General features: G+C 41.2%; 1 protein-coding gene across 1 annotated transcript in view; it reads left to right on the forward strand.

Moving 5' to 3' along the window:
• The window catches only part of LOC143751565 (uncharacterized), a 166543-nt gene extending 146488 nt beyond the window's left edge, over positions 1 to 20055 (forward strand). Inside the window, exon 4 of the transcript XR_013207269.1 lies at positions 20040 to 20055. The gene's annotated coding sequence lies outside the window, so the exon portion shown is untranslated. The remainder of the gene's footprint in view (positions 1 to 20039) is intronic.
• The last annotated feature ends 525 nt before the right edge of the window (positions 20056 to 20580 follow it).

A 20580-nucleotide genomic window follows, 5' to 3' on the forward strand; every position in this document is an offset into this window, starting at 1 on the left:
CGCGGGACCAACGCAAATCTCGCGGGAGCAGGCGGTTTGAACTTTGCTGCGGGCGGGAATGGGAGGCTAAAAAAAACCCTGCGGGATCGGGAGGTAGCCTAGTGGAGAATGAGATGTCAATAAATGACATGGAAAAGAACCTCAAACAGGTATTTACAGCACAAAACGTAAGCAAGGCAAGTCTGACATTTGGAGAAGTTTCTCAATTGTTTGTGACCAAGATGGAAAGGAACTGGACTTTGTTCATTGTGACAAATGTATAGGATATATATAGGCCTATTGACATTGACAATTGATGTATTATCACCGATTCCGACTTGTCAATTACAGCGATGTTTTTGAATGTTTTGTATAGGCTACTATATTTTCTTGTGGTAGGCTATATTTGTTTCCCTCTCGGGGTGTTGTTTTGCATTTCGGCATCATATTTGCTGTGACAGGTCCACAACAGTGCGTTTTTACCTGTCCTTTACATTATTAAAATTATTGTAGATAGATGTTTTCCCAGAAAACGACGGCTCATTCATTTAAGAAAGAAGTTGAAGAGGGACCCTCAAAAGATCTGCAATCATGTATTTGTATGTATTTATTTAAATCTATGTATCTAAATGTATTAGAAGATGTAGAAGAATAGCTAGAAAAAACAGCAAATAAATAAAAAATAAATAAATAAATTTAAATAAAAAAATCAATTAAATAAAAATACATTTAGATAAATAGATTTAAATAAATACAAATACATGGTTGTATTTGATCCTAAGATATGACTATATTTTAATGATCAGTGCGTCAGATGCAGGCCAGGGAAACGAAGCAAACAACCCCATGAAGCTCTTTAATAATAGCAATACAAATACGTGTTTTTTCCTGCGGGACGGGAGAAGACACAAAATCAATGCATCTCTATTATTGTGCGGGAATAAATTCTAACCAGTTTTGCGGGTGCGGGCGGGAGTGGACATACATATTGCGGGAGCGGGCGGGAGTGTAACACATACGTTGCGGGAGCCGGCGGTAATGGTCAGAAATTCGGCGGGCGGGAGCGGGATGAAGAAAACAGTCCTGCGCAGGTCTCTAGTGCAGCCATTCCTCTCGTTCGTAACTGAGGAGCGCGTGACCAGGAATGAAAAAGCGTTTCTGGTTATTGGCTTTCAATAATTCAATGATTATTGGCTTTTGTTTACATGTGCCTCGGTCACCATTCACTGATGGCGTTCCCCATAGCGTCAATACCAAGGCTGTATCTCAATTCCAAGAACGTATATAACGGACTTGTGTTCTCGTGTTGACTGTTCTTTCTAGACGACCTTGAAAGAACGAACTCGTAAGGACGCGAGGACACAAAAGCATCTTTGTGAGAATTGAGATGTGCTGCGATCTTGCTGCTTAAAGGACAATCTCAGCAAATAGCGATTAAAGACCAAAGCACAATAAATATAACATCACAAACAAAAATCACACATATATTGAACTTTTCTTTCACATTATTATAGACATTGTTTTCATGTAATTTTATATATTGTTTTACCGTGAATATTTATGAAAATGAATAGCTATGTGTTACCTCTGCTTTGTCAATGTTAAGATTCTTTTTAATATTCCCAAAAAGTATTGCCACTTTCTTAAGATCTATATAACTTTATTTAAATTAGGCAAAAGAGACGGACAAATGTTTTTACTTTAAAGAGCTGTCATGCATTTCGAGCTTGTAGCTGGAATCTCATAAGTGAGAACGAGAAGTTTATAGCTTACAGGCTTCCGTACGTCGACCGCCCGCAGCGTCTTCTGCGATTTTTTTGCGTTCTTGCGTATTGGAATTGAACTTCGATGGTTGATGATGACTAGGGTTGGGTACCGAAACGCGGTCCAATAGGGAACCGGTTCCGATGTAAACGGTAGCAACGAGACCAAATAAGAGGGAAAATTGCCTGACTTTTTTTTACCGCCCCCTGGTGTTCCGGCGTCAACATGCGTGACGTCAGTGCCGCTTCTCGACACACTTGTTGAACTGATAGAGAGGGGATTAATGAAGATGCCGAAGGCAAAATGCTCAAAGGTTTGGCTGCATTTCACATGTAAAATTTTGCGTCAGAACGCCCTCTCTGTGCCGATTGTCTGAAGCCCAAAAAGAAACACGCCAATTAATTGGCTGATGGTGCGGGCGCCGCCTCGATGCCCTTACGTCGTCATATTATATTGGCACGTGCACCAATATCTGCTCCTCATATTTCTCTGCTGAAAAAAGCAGGAAGCTTATCGGCAGCACAAGCTGTTAAGTAAGTAAAGTAAAAACAAGTACTACATTTTGTCATGTACAAAAGAAATTGAAAGGAATTTACAATGCACCAATGGCAATTGCAGAGAGGACAGGCAGTGTGACAAGTGAGAAATATGAGGAAAGGAAATGAAGGTAGTTGGAGCAAAGATAAACCTTGAAGAGTAAAAGCTCAAGAGCCACAGTCTGATTAGAGCATGTTTAACAGCCATCTGATGGTGGTATGTTTGGAGTACTCCTTCAACTGTTAGCAAAACATAACCCTTACCCTCCGTTCTTTCATCAGGCGCACATGGAGGACAGTGACAGAATGCACTTTCTAAAGATCAAATCTAAGAACTGGATGTTTGTATTGCAACCCCACCACAAATAGTTCTCGTTGAACTAAAACAATGGCAGTGCCAATTTTAGACTAAGAATTAGCATGTGGTGTGTTCTTGCCACGCTCAATAGACATGTAAACGATCCAGTATTGCTTATTGCATTATGCGAGCCTGAGACACATTCGTGGGATATGATAAACATAACCCTGAGTGGCATTGCCAAGTTTTGTTTGGGTTTGACTGAGCTGAATTCAAAATAAAGCTGGGGAAAATAGATGAACTACTGTGTGAAAAGACTGATAACCACTAGACTGTGAACGTCCAAGATAGTGTCTTGTTTTCTTGATGACATGTTTGTTGGTTTTTCGAGGAAATAAGAAGATGTGGGATTGACTTAAATCCGAACATCATCTCCTAGTCGTCTCCAAGTGGATGCACTTGATTTAGAGGAGGTGATGCTGATGGATTAGGGTGGCCTGTGCCTCACATGAACTTGACCACAGAGTCCCTGGGTTACTGTATAAACAAAGATGTCAAGTCCAGGCAGATTTATAGAGCCATAGGGAAACCTTTATGGATTGTGAAAGATTGAGGGCCTGACACTGCCCATCGGAGAGTGGGATCTGGAACAGCTGTCTGAGAAACAGGATAGCTCAAGCATTCACAGACACAAACAGATGAACGAGAGGAGATGAGAGACCCTTCAACACGTTCTTGTGGGGACAATAGCAGGTTACCAGACAAACCATGAAAAGTGCATTGTAAAAAGTAAATTTAAGGGGAAACAGAAAGGGTCCCAGCAGATAATTACCTCAACCTTTTCCGTTAAGTTGAATGAAATTTCCTTCAAACCTAAAACACAACACAATGCACAATTCAACATACTAGTAAAACAACTGTGAAAAGTCATACAGAAAATTCCTTCATATTAACAGTACATTGGGACTTATTTTTACGCACTGGGAATTGATTTTTTGATTCGGATGCTCACACTACTGAAACAGTGAAAATTTTAACATTTATGAATTATTTTTACCTTTATTTACCATTAAGGCAAAGAAAAAGATGATGACCAGTCACAAATTATTAGAGAAACTTCTACATCTGGCAGAGGGTACACATACTATACAAAGAATAGGCCTAATCGCTATAGTGTGAATGATACTGTATGTTGCACAACTTATTCACTTCATCTTCCTTTTTTTCTTAAGAATAGAGAAAATAGTCTGGAATCTACTGTTGGGGCCTTATTTATAAAATATTGTGTAGAAACTGTCCTACATTTGATCTTATGATCATTTCTCAAATGTGCGTACGTGTGATTTTGAAAACGAACGTACGCACAAAAAACTTGCGTACGCCACTCTTCCAGGAGTGAAATTTATAAATAGCAAATGATCTTGAAATTGTGCGCAGCTGAATGGTGTCCGTTCTCTGCGTTGTAAACATTGCCCAATTAATGTCATTAACATATAAAACAGCAGCAGTCAATGTCCAAAACCTTTATTTGAGAACGGCGAGCCGCAAGAATTGCTTAGATTTTCAATTACCTGCAGTTCTCTGAATCTCTACCACAAGAAAAAGTGTGCACGTCTGCTGGCGTACACAGCAGACGTACACGACGTACAGACGTACAGACGATTATTTGACTTGGATAATCACTTTTCCAAGTCAAAGACCGTTTCTATAAATATGAACTTTTTTTATATAGATTTTATTTTACACACACTTTAAGATCAAATCTGTGCGTACGCATGCTTTATAAATGAGGCCCTTGGAATTGACTTCACTTATTCTGAAAAGTCAGGATGAATTATAACACAGTGTCTTTGTAATGGTGCAAGGGTTCAAGCGATATAAAAACTAAAAATATATACAAATGCATATAAAATAGCTGTTTTTCTTTAACATGAACAAGCATCAGCATCATAATAATGCAGCATAATAATGTCCTTCGTCTACTTCCGTGGCAGTCAATAACTTAGCACAAGTTTACAGAGGGTCATTATTATCCCCAAAGGTGGCAAGACACAAAGAAAATTTGAATTAAATGGTAAAAGTGAGAGCTCCGGTGGAAATGACCCTTGGTGATGAAAAGACACAGTTCCTTCTATCGGCCCCAGCATCCAGCATGTAGCCAATCTTTTGAAGAAGCTTTTGAAGCAGTAGTCGCAATCTTCACTTCCGTCCTGTGGTCTCTACCACCTATTCCTGCCAGGCACTGATTGATTGGTGTAATGGGATTTCATACATGTTCGACACTTAATCATTAGCATGTTGATGAGCACCGTTCTCTCCATTATTCACCAGTGTAGGGTGAGAGCTTGAAATGAAGCTCATGTGCTCTGCGAGACGGAATTGGAAACGGCAATGACGTCAAATGGCATAAATGAGGCCTTCTCACTGTTATACACTTTGAAATATGTCACTTAGGGCACCTGTCATCATTAGTGCCAATGACTGTTTTAATGGAATTTTTTTAATGGAATTTCACAGCCTTGATCTAATCCGGATGAAGCGTGACATTTAATGCCCACTGTGGCATATTTTCTCCCATACAGCTCCCGGTTCATTGTGTGCTTTCTCTAATTATTATTGAAATGTCAAGTAAAAATGATTGGAATCAAATGAACTCCATTTAATAATTCCATCTATTTGTGGGCACAACTACAACTACCCTCTCAATGGATAGAAGCATTACTGCCAAAATGCGTCATATGCTATTTCTTTCATGGAGTTTTAGCTTCTAATGATCTGAGAGGAAGCTTTGGTGGCATTTATGTCAAAGTAAACAGTAGGAATGAGGTAAGCAGCGAGTGAAATCAATAACAGTCCTCCAGGACCACTTTTATCAAGAAGACCTTTTGTTCAGAGAAATACTCTTCTCCACAGAGATCTCTCTGAAGCAGTGCTGGTTGAAGCCTCAGAAGGAACAATTGTCATCTACAAGCTTTGACGTGGAAGAAAATGTCTTCATTTGAGTGAGTATAGTGAACCGGTGAACAATGGCTGCCCCTAAAACCAAGACATTTCCCCTTCCCATCATGCTAAGCTGCCAGATGGCAAAGTGATTTGAGACAGGCTTTAAATTGTATCCCTTTGAATTCAAGATTTGGCCACAGTTACAAATGTGACCAGAGCCTTGACCCTCAAACAGCCTTCCGTCATATATTACCTAGCCGGCCGAATGTGTGCTTTCTTGGCCAAATCCTCAACAGATGGCTTATTTTTGAAACCTACAGACCGAAAGAAGTTAAACATAAAAATAGAAGTTTGTTGGACTTGTAAAAGCTCTTAAACGTCTTGCTACTTTTCAGACTTATTGGTGGTGTTTGCTAAATCAAGTTTCACTATTGCTTTTGGTCTTATACTGTACTTGAACAAACCATACAGATCACACATGCTTGTGTTACACACAAGAATAAAACCTTATATTATGTGTGTTGTTTTTCTAAAATAGAGAAATATGAAGGAAAACTGCAAAAATAATAAATAAATGAATAAATAAATAAACAAAGAAGGGTTAATGATGCATTAAAAGCATGTTTACTGCATAAAATAAATTATAGACACATACATATAATAATAATAAAATGTATTTGTAAAGGACCTTACATACGTATGGAAGTGATCAAAATCATTAAATCTGTATTTATCTCTATATTTATTTCTATATTTATATTTATTTCCCACTGATATTTACTTTTACAATATGATAATAAGTGGAATGTAAATAAAAGAATAAATGCATTAATCAGTGTATAATTACATTAATAAATACATGTAAAATAAATAAATATAATAAATCATTACCTTTATGAATACATTAGTAAATTAATCTATACATTTATGAATAAATTAAAATAAAACCTCTCCATTTACTTCCTTACTTACTGATAAGTTCAGTTTCTAGGGACCTGAATATTATATACGTGGGACAGTAATAAAGTAACCACATAGCAAAATGCTAAAAGTCACTTCAACTAAAAAATCTCAGCAACCCAGTAGCAACATCCTGCACACTTTTTGCTTGTTTGTTAAAAAAAGAAAAAGTACAAATCCTTTAAAAAAAACATCCTTAGAAAATGTTCCCTAACAAATGTAATTTCACTCCATTTCAAAATTTTATTCTATGAACAGGGATGTGGGTGACCAATTTGTTTTGGAACCACCCTTATATTTAGTGCAACATAACAACCTGTAGCTAAGGACTGTTCCCAAACTGGACGTGGGAGGATGAATCAAAAAAGACATTTCAAAAAGTATGAACTCTGTTGTGCTCAGGATGTAATCATGCTTGTATAAAAACAGCTATTGTTGTGCTCCTGGAAACTCATCAATGTTGAACTTTATTGAATGGCTGATTGATAGTAGGCTAACATTAATTTGCTTCCAGGATTGGATTCACAGTTTGACCTCTGCATGTTCCTGCAGCTCTGCTGGTCCAAACCTCATTCATTTCCAGCTGTTTTAATTGTCTCTCCTGACAGTAAGTCAGTAAGAAGTTTCCACGCTGTAATTAAGTGTAAGATCCTCAAGACGAGCCACAGAATCACAGTGCGAGTTCCTGTAAGAGACCACAGGTGGGTGGTGAGATTAACCTCCAGAAGACTATTAGGGAAAACCATGAGCCGAACATCCCGAAGAAATCTAAGAGAGGGAGAGAGCGAGTCCGTGTGCATGTGTGTGGTGTCAAAGGAAATCTCCTGCGGGTGGGACAAAAGGAACAGCTTGATCCTGTGTGTTAAAAATGGAAGCGTAAGTTCCTAAAAAGGAGGAAGAGGTAGAGCGATTGTACAACTGTTTTCTCCATTTCATTTGTGACTGTTGAGAAAAAAAAGAAAAAATTAAGTCAATGTCTGTAAGCCATTTGGAATAGCCAATATTAAAACTCTGGAAAACTAGTGAAACACCTGCTTTGAAAGTGAAGACAAAGTGGAGGGCTCAAAGGATATTAATGTTTTTGTTGCGTTTTTTCACGGTTCTGGGAAGGATATTAAGATGTCAATGGGAGAAGTGTGCTCAGCTATTGGTAACTTAATCATATTCCAGTGCAGAAACCTAGTTTCCTCTTACAATGACACATTCTCATTTCTGTTACAGCCTCGCGTGACCTGCGCTCACAAGTCTTCGTGTGTAAAACACTACATCTCTTACATGGCCCTGCAGTGAGACGAGGATACTATACACTGAAGGTAATCCTTAAATATGCTCTTGTTTGTGTGCCACACATTGCAATACATGCGTATGAATACATGCGAGTAAAAGAGTTTAAAAAGGCTATATTACTCACAGCAGCAGCATAAAACAATGTACAAGTTTCTATTTGGCTATTGTTAATAGTAACCATTCGTCCACATGGACTAGGTGACGTCAGCCAAAAGAGCAAAGTAGTTTCAAAGGTAGAGAAAGTTAAAACATTTCTGATAAAGCATTATAATGGAATGACATGCTCAGGTGAATCATGCACAATAGGACCAAAAATGTGTATTAACTAAATTAATAAAAGACTTTATGAAATTTCTATCAGTGTGCCTTATGAACAAAGCAGAGGAGAAACGTCATTTGTACACTAAATCCAATTTATGCAAGGACTTCATTGAAGTACAAAGAATGAATTGAACAATTTAAAGTTTAAAACTTAAAATTCAGCATAAAACCATTTCTGTGTGTTTTTGTGAGTATTTGTTTTCCTGCCACATAAAGATATCGTCACTAGCTGTTTCCATCCACTTATTTTTATGTGAATTTTGAGATATCGTTTAAAAAAAGAAACTCTTGTTGGCAATGCCAATATCCAAAGATATTGTAATAATGTGCACAAAATACTTTTGTGCTCAATTGAGGCGGATAATTTGTTAACTGATAAGAAGACATGCACATAAAATAAAATACAAAGACATTTATTGAATACATCTGTTGATGCACAAGAAAAACTCACATGACTTTGCCTCAACAGTGGATGGATAACTGGACTCATTGGAATCATTATAAGGAGTTGTGACATTTTTTTTTATGTATTGCTACAACTACAGTCTCCCCACCCCAAGCGGTCATAACATAGCTAACGTGGGTTTGAAGCTGGCATGAACGCAAATCATCAAATTCAATTTTGATGAAACTGCTACTTTACGTTATGTAAGTCAAATAATTCTATCTACAGTACAATGAACGGTAGGCAAAAAATAACCTTGTTAAAAAATGTTACTTTCTTACATGAAAATCATTTTTTGGTCATAAAATCTACAATGTTGCTAACAGTCACATGCCACTTCTCCTGTGAGCTCAAAGATGGGAGTGTATGATATTCTTCAACGTCACTGCCATTGACAAATCCTCTCCCGTGGCCTCATGGGATAGTAAAGTGTCCATCGAATGGATACTTCAGAATCTTGCCAGAAGTAGGAGGTCATTAAGATTTGAATTTTTTTTTCAAAGTGGGTTCATTGGAATTACTATAATCACAAAGCTTTATTAAAATTGAGAGTTTTTAACTTACAAGTATGATAAAACATGAATGTTTTTAGTTGGAAACATATTTTATGGTAACATTATGTCAATCGCTATTGTTCGCACAGGCCATGTACACAATACAGTGATGCCATTCTATACTGGCAGTTCTAGACAATCACAGATAAGGTACATGTCTTGACTCACGTTACAAATTTTGATTCTTTTTGAAACACTCTCCACAGTTTCTCCTAACAGCCCTGTGATTTAGCTGTTAAACTGTTATTCTGTTTGGCACTAAACATGTTAAATTGTTGTGGTCCCTGTATGCCTCGAGAGCATAGGTGAAGGTAAAACCGAGAGAAGAGCCAGAGCGGCTGATGAAAAGCGTGGGCTAGCTTGCACAAGCGGCGGAGGAGGTTGTGTCTGAGCGGTCGATGAAGGAGATGAGCTTGTGTGCCGTTGAAGAGACAACAGTCAAGGCCTGGTCCAATTGTCTCAGTCTTCTCAGATTCCCCTCCACTTCTTCACTGTATCTATCCTCATCATCAATCTTTAGGACAATTCCCAAGCCCGGCACACTGAGTTCTCTCATGGCTGCAAGTTTACTCTGAGGGAAGCTGAGCCAGAGTGGTCTCCGCATGTGTGCAATTTGCAAGGCTCTGGTATTTTTTTTATTTTTTTTTTTAGATAAGTGATGAGGGAGAAGATGATTGATGGAGTTTCGTGTTAGTGGTGGCTTTGGATCAGAGACAGTGTGGGAGTTGAGCAAAAAGCCTGGAGAGATAAAATAGATAGAAATTTAAAGCATTGATTCAGGACTTCTGAAGTCTTAAGCATATGTGTGTGTGTGTGTGTGTGTGTGTGTGTGTGTGTGTGTGTGTGTGTGTGTGTGTGTGTGTGTGTGTGTGTGTGTGTGTGTGTGTGTGTGTGTGTGTGTGTGTGTGTGTGTGTGTGTGTGTTGTGTGTGTGTGTGTGTGTGTGTGTGTGTGTGTGTGTGTGTGTGTGTGTGTGTATGCTCTCCACACATAGTATACGTTCATCAAATACTTTTACCTCAAACTCACTAAATCCCAGCCACAGCCCATTCAGAAATGTGGGTAGGAGCCTGATACAAATGTTAATATTAAACAAAATCTTTAGATGGGTTAGATGCTTTTGCGTCTGAAGTATTCATTATATATATATATATATATATATATATATATATATATATATATATATATATACATTTTTAATAGTTTAATAATTGTACCCATTGTAAATCTGTTGCTTTCAAATAATGCATGGCACCAGACGTGCTGTATGAGTTTGAAATCAATAAAATTCAGAAGACTTTATTGAATGGACGACTTTTATGGATTTTTTTGTTTGTTTTTGTATCTTGAAAGCCCCGAACATTCACCTTCATAATAACGCAAAGAAGCAGAATATAATTTTTAAATTTACTTTTATATTCAGTAGAGGAAAGAAATTCAGGTTTGTAACAACATGAGGGTGAGATGAGTCAAAATAATTGTATCTGGTAATTGACAGCATGTTACAGAGCCTGTATGTACACTATGTAACTTTTGGCGCTCTAGCGGTTATTACACAGACCTGCATGCGTATTGCGTAAGAACATAGTAGCCACAGCTACTTCTCTCTGTTAATGTCTATGACGAGTCACACAGGTTTGAGCTAATCCGCAGCTGACATCCCGCCTGGTCTAAAATAGTCTGAATATAAAAACTTATTATAGGCGTACTGTAGCGATTCAGGATAAGACAAAAACACTGTTTGGATAATGGATTCATGTCCACTCGCTCATTATATATATATATATATTTGGTACATTTTTAACAAAAATATTACAGTTTACTGTACCTTTAAGCTGAAAAAATTACTTTTTTTTTAAGATATATTGGTTTGTGACCTAGAATCCAGTTATGAAATAGTTTTACTTTTTCAAATACAACAAAAAAGGCTGTGCGTAATGGAGTGCTTCCTGACATTAATACACAAATGGGATTTGTGGTCAGTGTGTGATTAATATCCTCACTTGCCTTCACAAGAACTGCCTTTTAACCTAACATTGTGTTTCTAACCTCAACAGAAATAACTTTAACATAATCAAACAAACAGTTGCAGTGAAGGAAGTCATATCATCTCTATAGAGGAAAGTCAGCCTTTGTCACCATGGAATTATTTACATGTCATCTTGGCTTTCCATGGCTTTGGCTTCTACGAATATTCTTTCAGGAAACACTGTTGAAAACATAATAGGGTGCAGGTAACTAAACTATAACACAAAGCTCAAGTGGGGCTTTTAAGGAGCAGTTATGTTTATGTCAGTGAAAAGTATACTGTTATCTGAATCCCTTGGTTTGTTTGTTTTAAGAGGACCACAAAGAAACAGCTCAGCTCAACCAAGGCTTTCCTTGCAAAAAAAAAGCATCATTTAATGGAGCTAAAACCTGTGAATTGCAATGTATGTGTCACGTTTGTGTCTGTTTAGATCTTCAGTTTGTTTACATTCTCAGTCACATGTCTTGTTTTCCGCCATTCTTCATTTACCATGTTAACCATTCATTAGTTAATATTAATCACCTGTGTCTTGTTAATTATCATCATCTGTGTCACCTGTTTCAGTTCATCAGTGTTGGTATTTAGTTCCTTCAGTTGAGTCGGTCCTTTGTCTGTAGTTAGTCTTATTTTGAGTGTGTGTTCGTTCTGCCTGTGTGTTCGTTCACCACCGGTCTAGGCTGGAGAGACACCATCATCCGGTGTCTGGAGAGCGTCGTGTCCCGATCTGGAGCACACTCTCGTCACATTGAGACCGCCCATCCAGTGTCTCGTCCTGCTGAGACCACCCCTTTAGAGGATCTTCACATTCTGGACCAACCCATTCTCCACACCCTGCCTGAACCCTTGTATCCAGCCAAGCCTCACATCAGTCCTGTCCAGTCGGCTTTACGGCTCCACCCTGGTCTCAACCTCTTGCTGCACCTCCGTCAGTCGGCCCCCTGGTTTCGTCAGCCCCGCCTCCGCCTTGGCTCCTTCCTCTTTCTGCTCCGCCCTGGTCCCTCTTCGGCGCGAGGTTGCGCCTTATGGAGGGGAGGAGTTATGTCAAGTTTGTGTCTGTTTAGATCTTCAGTTTGTTTACATTCTCAGTCACATGTCTTGTTTTCCCGCCATTCTTCAGTTACCATGTTAACCATTCATTAGTTCATCTTAATCACCTGTGTCTTTTTAATTATCATCATCTGTGTCACCTGTTTCAGTTCATCGGTGTTTGTATTTAGTTCCTTTAGATGAGTCGGTCCTTTGTCTGTAGTTAGTCTTATTTTGAGTGTGTGTTCGTTCTGCCTGCCTGTCAGTACCTGTGTGAATTATATTTAGTAAATCGTGTGAATTGGAACTCAGAACCTTGTCCTATTTCTGTCCGCACCACACCCGTGACAGTATGCTTCACGTGGTATGCAGTGAGTCAGAAAAACTGAGATAGGAAGCCAAGGATGGGAAAAGTATATACATTTCAAGCTGCTTTATGTAAAATGTGTGTGAAAGAATGTTAACGAGAGCTGCTAATGAGACAAATGCCCAGTAACTTTAAGTGCACTGTCCTTCTCTGGTTCATTTCAGTCAGAGATTTTGAAGGAATTGCCACACTTCAGTCCTCTTAAAAAGAACCAAACTCAAACCCAGGAGTGACATGAGGGAAATAAAGCCAGTTATCTTTGCAATTACTTTGCCCATGACCTTGAAAGTGGAATGGATTTTTAGTCTATTTTGTTGGTTAATTTCAGGGGTCTGAGAGATATACATACGAATGGCTTAGAGGCACTTTGACTGAATCTCTCTTCTTTTAAAGTGAACCAAACTGAAACCTGAAATTGTATGTTTTCACACTTAATATATATATATATATATATATAAAGAAATCTGTATGTTTATCCCAGCAACAAGACTAACGACAAATGTATTAAACAGTGTGCAATCAGGAAAATCGGACATTTGAAACAAATATACAACAGTGCATGTACCTACACCAATTGTTTGGACATCTTCCCACACATGCTTGGACATGCTTATGGGAATGTTTGCTTCTAAGTATAAATGTTCAAATCCGTGGAATGTTAAAAATGCTCCAGTTTATATGCCTCTGGCAAATGGCAAAGCTTAGTATTATGTAGCCATTTCCCAATGCCAAAGGACAAAGCGCTTACAAATTACCTTTGAGTAAGTGGAATGCAATAAAAAAAAGTCCTCGATTCATACAAAACATCTGGAGAACTAGGAAGTCTGATTCAAGAGCATAATGCACGTTTCTAAACACTCCTGCCTCAAGACTCTTAAGATTGCTTGACAGATGATGGCTTCTGTGTAATATTCACAAACATTTGCTTAAAAAAATACCAACTCATGCACACCATCTGATTCTGAGCTTTTGCTATTGATGTAGCCATGTTTGTTTAAAGACAGAATTTCAGGCATACTTAGGACTGGCCCTAAACTCTTGAGAATGATGCAACCACTTTCTGGGAAATAACAGCTGTGTCCAAAGGTGTTTATATACGGTAATATGCATGTATGCTTGTCCTGGAGGGGGGAGTAAGACGGTAACACATAAGTACACTTACCAGCAAATAATCACTTTCAATGACAAACTGAAAAAACTGTCCCTGAGACATTGAGGCAACATCATGCCAAAAAAGAAGTTCCAATCTCTGTGTAGTAATGACTCAGGGATTCTCATGAAACAGTAATAACCCATTGATTGTCTGGTTAGCATTTTCCAGTTTCCCCCTGTTTGTTGATATCCTAACTACACCGTCTTTTCCTTTTTTGTAACTTGTGAACCTTTACAAAATAAGTTATTTGTAAAAAAAAATCTGAAATTTTAAAGCACAAATGGCATAGTTTTCTGAGAATGACCCAAATATTTAAAAATGTCTTTGTCAGCCATGATTAAAGTATTCACAAATGTCAGATACTGTACAGTTTAGAGATATACAATTCGAATAGATCATGTGATCTTACCGTGGCGACCTTAAAACAACATATGTGTAAAAAAAAACATTTTAAAACATTAGTGCACCTTGAATTAAACTACATTTGCTTGATAAGATTAAATGTTACTATTGTTTTTGATTCAACAATTTTACTGTGTAAAGTACACAAGGGTGTCCAGCTTTATAATGGTCTATAAAAAAATTGCATTGTCATGATGTAATTATAATGTGTGATTGTCATTGCATTAAATGTATCCAATATACATATCCAATAGCGGAATAAAACATACAAATCGATACTCGGTTACTAAAGTAACCTCGGTTCTCTCTAGAGAGGGAACGAGTATTGCGTAAGTTTAGCTTACGCTACGGGAAAGATTCATCTTCTCGAGATACTGAAACCAAAAAATTATCCTTAATTTTGTATACCTTGTCAACGGAGTGCAGCAGCTAGCAGACCTAGAGCAGGCCATCTCGCGTGCTCATTGGCTGCCCTGCGGGCAACTGCTGCAGTCTACCAGTGAGCCCGGCGTGACGTCACGCCCAATGAAGGGCGCCCGCGCCTTTATAGCGTCACAGCCCGCCAGATAGGCGTGGCTTAGCGTATAAAATAGGGGCTGTAGGCTGAATTCTCTGGTTTTTCGACGACTGAAGCGAAGTCGCTCGTGGCGCGAGCACGGCCGGTTACGCAATACTCGTTCCCTCTCTAGAGAGAACCGAGGTTACGTTAGTAACCGAGTATCGTTCTCTTACGAGAGGTTCTCTCGTATTGCGTAAGTTTAGCTTACGCTACGGGAACACTTTGTCAACGCCGTGCGCGCCAAGCATCCACATGAGACCCCGAGCTTGAGGGGAACCCCATAAGTGGAAAAAATAAGGTGGCCAGCCACGCGGGCCATCACTTGTACATAAGCACACATAGGGAATACAGAGCAGCGCGCCGGTCTGTATAGTCATATGGCACATACCCTACTTAGTGCAGCTCAACCAGGAGAGCTGAGTCATGAAAGTGATCTGAGCAGGAGATCTGGGCAGAATACACCTCTTTTTCAGACTGACAACAGTTTAGCCTGCAAGGCAGGAACTTCTAGGTTATAAAACCTGACAAAGGTAGACGGGGAGCTCCAGCCCGCCGCTACACATATGTCATGGATAGAAATTCCACTGGACCATGCCCACGACGAGGCCACGCCTCTCGTGGAATGAGCCCTGATGCCCAGAGGGCATTGCAGACCTTTTGACGCGTAAGCTGCCGCTATAGCGTCCACTATCCATCTGGACAGGCTCTGTTTCGAGGAGGCGAGCCCCTTGGCGCGCCCACCAAACGAAACGAAAAGCTGTTCCGAACGCCTGAAGGAGGCGGAGCGCGTAATGTAAAATCTCAGCGCTCTGACAGGGCAGAGGAGATTCACATCACTTTCGCTGTCAGATGCTGGGAGAGCTGACAGCGAAATAACTTGCGCTCTGAATGGAGTGCCCATCACTTTAGGGACATAACCATGTCTAGGTCTGAGGATGACTTTAGAGTCATTTGGTCCGAACCCAAGACACGACGCGCTGACAGACAGCGCGTGCAGATCCCCTACACGTTTTACTGACGACAGTGCAGTCAGAAAAACGTTTTTTAGTGATAGATATTTCAACCCAACGGAGTCTAGTGGTTCAAATGGAAAAGCTTTCAGGGCCTCGAGGACCAATGAAAGATCCCACATGGGAACCGACGGCGGGCGCGGCGGATTCATCCTTCTAGCTCCTCTAAGGAAGCGGATGACCAACTCATGTCTTCCCAGTGACTGGCCGTGCGTCGATTCCGTGAACGCTGCCACGGCCGCCACGTATACTTTGAGCGTGGATGGGGACCTTCCCTTATCCAACAGCTCTTGTAGGAAGGTGAGCATCTGCGCCACCCGCATGTCCGCGGGTCCAGACCTCTGTCGGTGCACCATCCAGAGAACACCGACCATTTAGACGCGTAGAGCCTTCTCGTGGAAGGGGCTCTAGACTGCGTGATCGTGTTCATCACTCCTTCTGGCAGGGCAACGAGTACCCGTTGATCAACCATGCATGCAGAGACCAGCGCTCTGGATGGGGATGCCAGATCGTGCCGCGAGCCTGAGAGAGGAGATCTGCCCTCACCGGAATCGGCCACGGAGCTGTATGTGACAGCCGTGCCAGTTCCGGGAACCAAGTCTGATTCTCCCAACGCGGGGCTATGAGGAGCACCGAGTGGCGCGTTTCCCTGATCCTCTTGATCACCTGTGGCAACTGAGAGACCGGAGGGAAAGCATATAGCGGGAGGCTGGGCCAAACCTGGGCCAGCGCATCCTCGTCCTTCGAGAAGAACGTCGGGCATTGAGCGTTGTCTTTTGACGCAAACAGGTCGACTTCCGCTCTGCCGAATAGGCGCCACAGTTTCTGGACCGTTTGGGGGTGCAGGGACCATTCCCCTGGGGTAACATTGTCCCTGGACAGTTTGTCTGGGCCGTCGTTCAAATGGCCAGGCACATGCGCCGCCCTCAGCGAGCGCAGGTTCATCTGTGACCAAATAAGGAGGCGTTCCGTCAGATTGCAGAGATTTCTGGATCTGACACCGCCCTGACGGTTTACATAGGATACCACAGATGTGTTGTCCGAGCGGACAAGAACATGCTGGTCCTGTATGAACTGGAGGAAGCACTTCAGCGCGTTCTCGACCGCTATCATTTCCAGACAGTTTATGTGAAAACCCTTCTCCTGGTCTGACCACTGGCCAAAGGCCGGTCTGCCCTCGAACAGCGCGCCCCAACCCGAGTTGGACGCGTCTGTCGAGATGACCTTCCGATAAGAGATGGTTCCCATCATTACTCCCTGCTGGTACCAGTCGGCCACTAACCAGGGCTGCAGAGCTGTTATGCAGGTCTGAGTCACTCTGATTTTCTGGCCGCCAGACACCCAGGCTCGGCGAGGCGCGCGAGCGTTCAACCAGCGTTGGAGCGGGCGCATGCGCAGTAGGCCCAGCTGGAGCACCGCTGCAGGCGAGCGAGGGCGAGCTCTGCGTGTTCCAGGCCCAGGCAGAGAGCGCAGATCAGGTGGCGGTCTCCGGCGCTGAGCGGGGCTTTACACGAGCCACAGGAAGTGCGAGGCATCTTTAAAAAGACTCTCGCTGCTCTTTTAGAATAATAAGCAAAAAAGGATACGTCGCCGGATAGCGTAGCTCGCACGGATGGCTGAAGGTGGCGAAGACGGCCGGCTTCCTCAGCGCTGTCCTAGGCTGGCTGTTCGCTGTTCGACGGCGGCGGTGGCTTCTCTCAAATCCAGCGATGCGAAGAGCTCGCTGAAGAGTCGAAAAATCTGAGAATTCAGCCTACAGCCCCTATTTTATACGCTAAGCCACGCCTATCTGGCGGGCTGTGACGCTATAAAGGCGCGGGCGCCCTTCGTTGGGCGTGACTTCACGCCGGGCTCACTGGTAGGCTGCAGCAGTTGCCCGCAGGGCAGCCAATGAGCACGCGAGATGGCCTGCTCTAGGTCTGCTAGCTGCTGCACTGCGTTGACAAGGTATACAAAATTAAGGATAATTTTTTGGCTTCAGTATCTCGAGAAGATTTATCTTTCCCGTAGCGTAAGCTAAACTTACTCAATACGAGAGAACCTCTCGTAAGAGAACAAGCTTTCCTTTATTCTAAATAAAAAAGGGATGAAAGACCTTCATCACATAATCCAGATGTGACATACAGGCAGAAGTATACGAATCTGGGTTAATGGAATCAAAGTGTCGTTACGGTGAGATGGTAACAATCACTGACACTAAACCTGTTCGCTTGGCAACACTTCAAACATTTTCACCTGTTAAGCTTACAAACCGTTTCTTCAATGCCATTTATTATGGCTTCACTTGGCAGATGTTCATGCAGGTTCTAGCCTGTTATTGAACAATGGCAACTACTGAAAAAATATTATATTTACCTTCTTTGGCAACACATTCTCACTTCCAGCTGATCACATATGGACTCTTGGTAATATGTGACCCTAACCTTCAGTGTAATTTTTCAGTTACTCTGTCCATATTAATCAATGCAAATGTTAACTGAGCAGGGACATCAGAGACAACACGTTCTCATTCCCAATTAGTCACATACACTTGTGTATGTCCCTTCGCGTCCCTTTGCATTTCTTCATTTGTGGTCAGTCTTGTTGCTGGCATAAATTCACAGAGTGAAACTTAAAAGGGGTGGTAAAACACAATTTCACTTGTCTAACTTTAGCTAGTGTGTAATGTTGCTGTTTGAGCACAAACAACATATGCAAAGTAACAGTGCTCAAAGTTAAAAGCAAAGGGAGATATTTGCTTTTAAAGAAATCAATTTCTAAGGACTACAGCAAACGGCCGGTAGGGACTACACAACATTCCTCCAGGGTTGCTGACATCACTAACCCCAATATTTACATAAACCCCTCCTCCGAGAATACTAAATAAGGGGGGCGAGGCCATTTTATATTGCTTTGGAAAAGAGTTGTTGTAGTATAGTAGGCTGGAATGTTGTTGCCGCAATGCCGTCGGAACCAAGCGGCAACCTCCCTGTCTCTCTCTTGAAACCAACACGGAAGTGAATTAAACTCTAATTCATCGCCTGGCCGCTTGAGGCTGGCAGCAAAAGTGAGTCAAATCTGTATCTCCCCCATGTTAAAATGGCCAACTTTACCGCAGAAAAAAATATGTTTACAGCCTGGTGTCTTAAGTTGTTTTGGTCTATACAGCTTATTTTGCCCTTCATGACAACTGTGAGGGGGGTGAATTATTTTAGAATTCATCCGTTTAAATTATATTAAGCCTTAAAATGCTGCATAATCAAGGGCGTGGCCACTTGAGTGACAGGTGGATTGCCGCTGCTGTTACTAGCTGTTTGTCTGCTCTCTGTTAGCCATCATGTCACCTCAGCTGATTCCAGCTGCTGAATTTGTCATCTCTGCCGTGTTCGTACTTTTTTCGGGATTATTTCATACAATTTAATACATGCCTTATACCTTCGCCCACGCCGTTGGATTGTATTTAGCTAATGTGGAGCACATTAGCTCCTTAGCCTGGGCAAACTCGATCACGTCGAGCTAGAAGGGCGTAGTTTCAGCATCCAGGCACCTAAACTCCACCCACGTCCCGCCTTTTTGCTCATTTTTGTTTATCCGGGAGTGCCGCGCTTCCAGATGGCGACGGCTGACTCCGCCCACTTTAGGCTTCAAAAACGGTCTTCAGAAACCTACGGGTGACGTCATGGACACTATGTCCATACAGTCTATGGTCAGAACGCTGTTATTTTCATCCGGATTGCAGGTTCGCTTTGTTCAGCCTTTCTATAGTCGGGGGAGTTAGGGATCAATGGTTAAAATTTATTTTTAACTCGGGCCCTCATAATTATTACCCAAATCTCGCTCTCTGTGCTGAACATTTTACCGGAGGAGAGCTTCCACAATCTTCGCGAGTTCAATGCAGGATTCGCACAACGGCTTGTCCTGAAAGATGGAGCAGTTCCAACTTTAAGAATAGAAGCTGTTGTTTACGGGCCACAACCTGTAAGTATGATTTATTTTTCGTCTATGTGTTTTCCTGTAATAGTTTGTATTGTTAATTGTACTTTGTAGCAAGGAAGTAAACAAATGACAACGCTGTTTGGCTCTGCAAACCAGTTTGTTAAATGCTCATTTTTACTTAACGTTATCCGACAAACACCTAACGTTACAAACTTTTTTTTAATCTCAACCGCGAACTTGGAATTAGTGTAAATTATTATTTGATTAGAGCTTTTATGTATTGTTTATCTACATGCTTGTTTATCTACAGGCATGCTAAACATGGTTTTGTGTTTGATTTGGCTACTGTAGTAAAGCCAATGTTTAGTGTTCATTTTGGGTTAATAGTTCCGGTGACAGATATTTGGCTACAATCATTCTAAAAATACAAAAGTAACGGTGCCATAAAGTCAGTAACGATCACTATATATCCGCAGATGTTTTCCACTTCAGTTGGTATTTTTGCACAGTTACTGCATGTAGGCCTACACCTAAAATAATATATTTTTTTAATATTTTTTTTTCTTGAATACACTTTTGTGAATAGACGAACACTTGTTACTGGGTTACTGGGTTATGCTGTTCCAGACCATCCCAAACATGCTCAATGGGTGACATGTCCAGTGAGTATGCTGGCCATGCAAGAACTGGGATGTTTTCAGCTTCCAGGAATTGTGTAAAGATCCTTGCAACATGGGGCCGTGCATTATCATGCTGCATACATGAGGTGATGGTCGTGGATGAATGGCACAACAATGGGCCTCAGGATCTCGTCACGGTATTTCTGTGCATTCAAAATCCCATCAATAAAAAGCACCTGTGTTCGGTGTCCATAACATACGCCAGCCCATACTATAACCCCACCCCAACCATGGGCCACTCAAACCACAACATTGACATCAGCAAATCGCTCACCCACACAACGCCATACTGTCTGCCATCTGCCCTTCACAGTGAAAACGTCTCGGTTACGTATGTAACCCTCGTTCCCTGA

This window comes from Siphateles boraxobius, unplaced genomic scaffold, assembly GCF_051911475.1.
Source record: "Siphateles boraxobius isolate OS27281-9 unplaced genomic scaffold, OSU_SipBor_1 26, whole genome shotgun sequence".
Taxonomy (NCBI): Eukaryota; Metazoa; Chordata; class Actinopteri; order Cypriniformes; family Leuciscidae; genus Siphateles; species Siphateles boraxobius.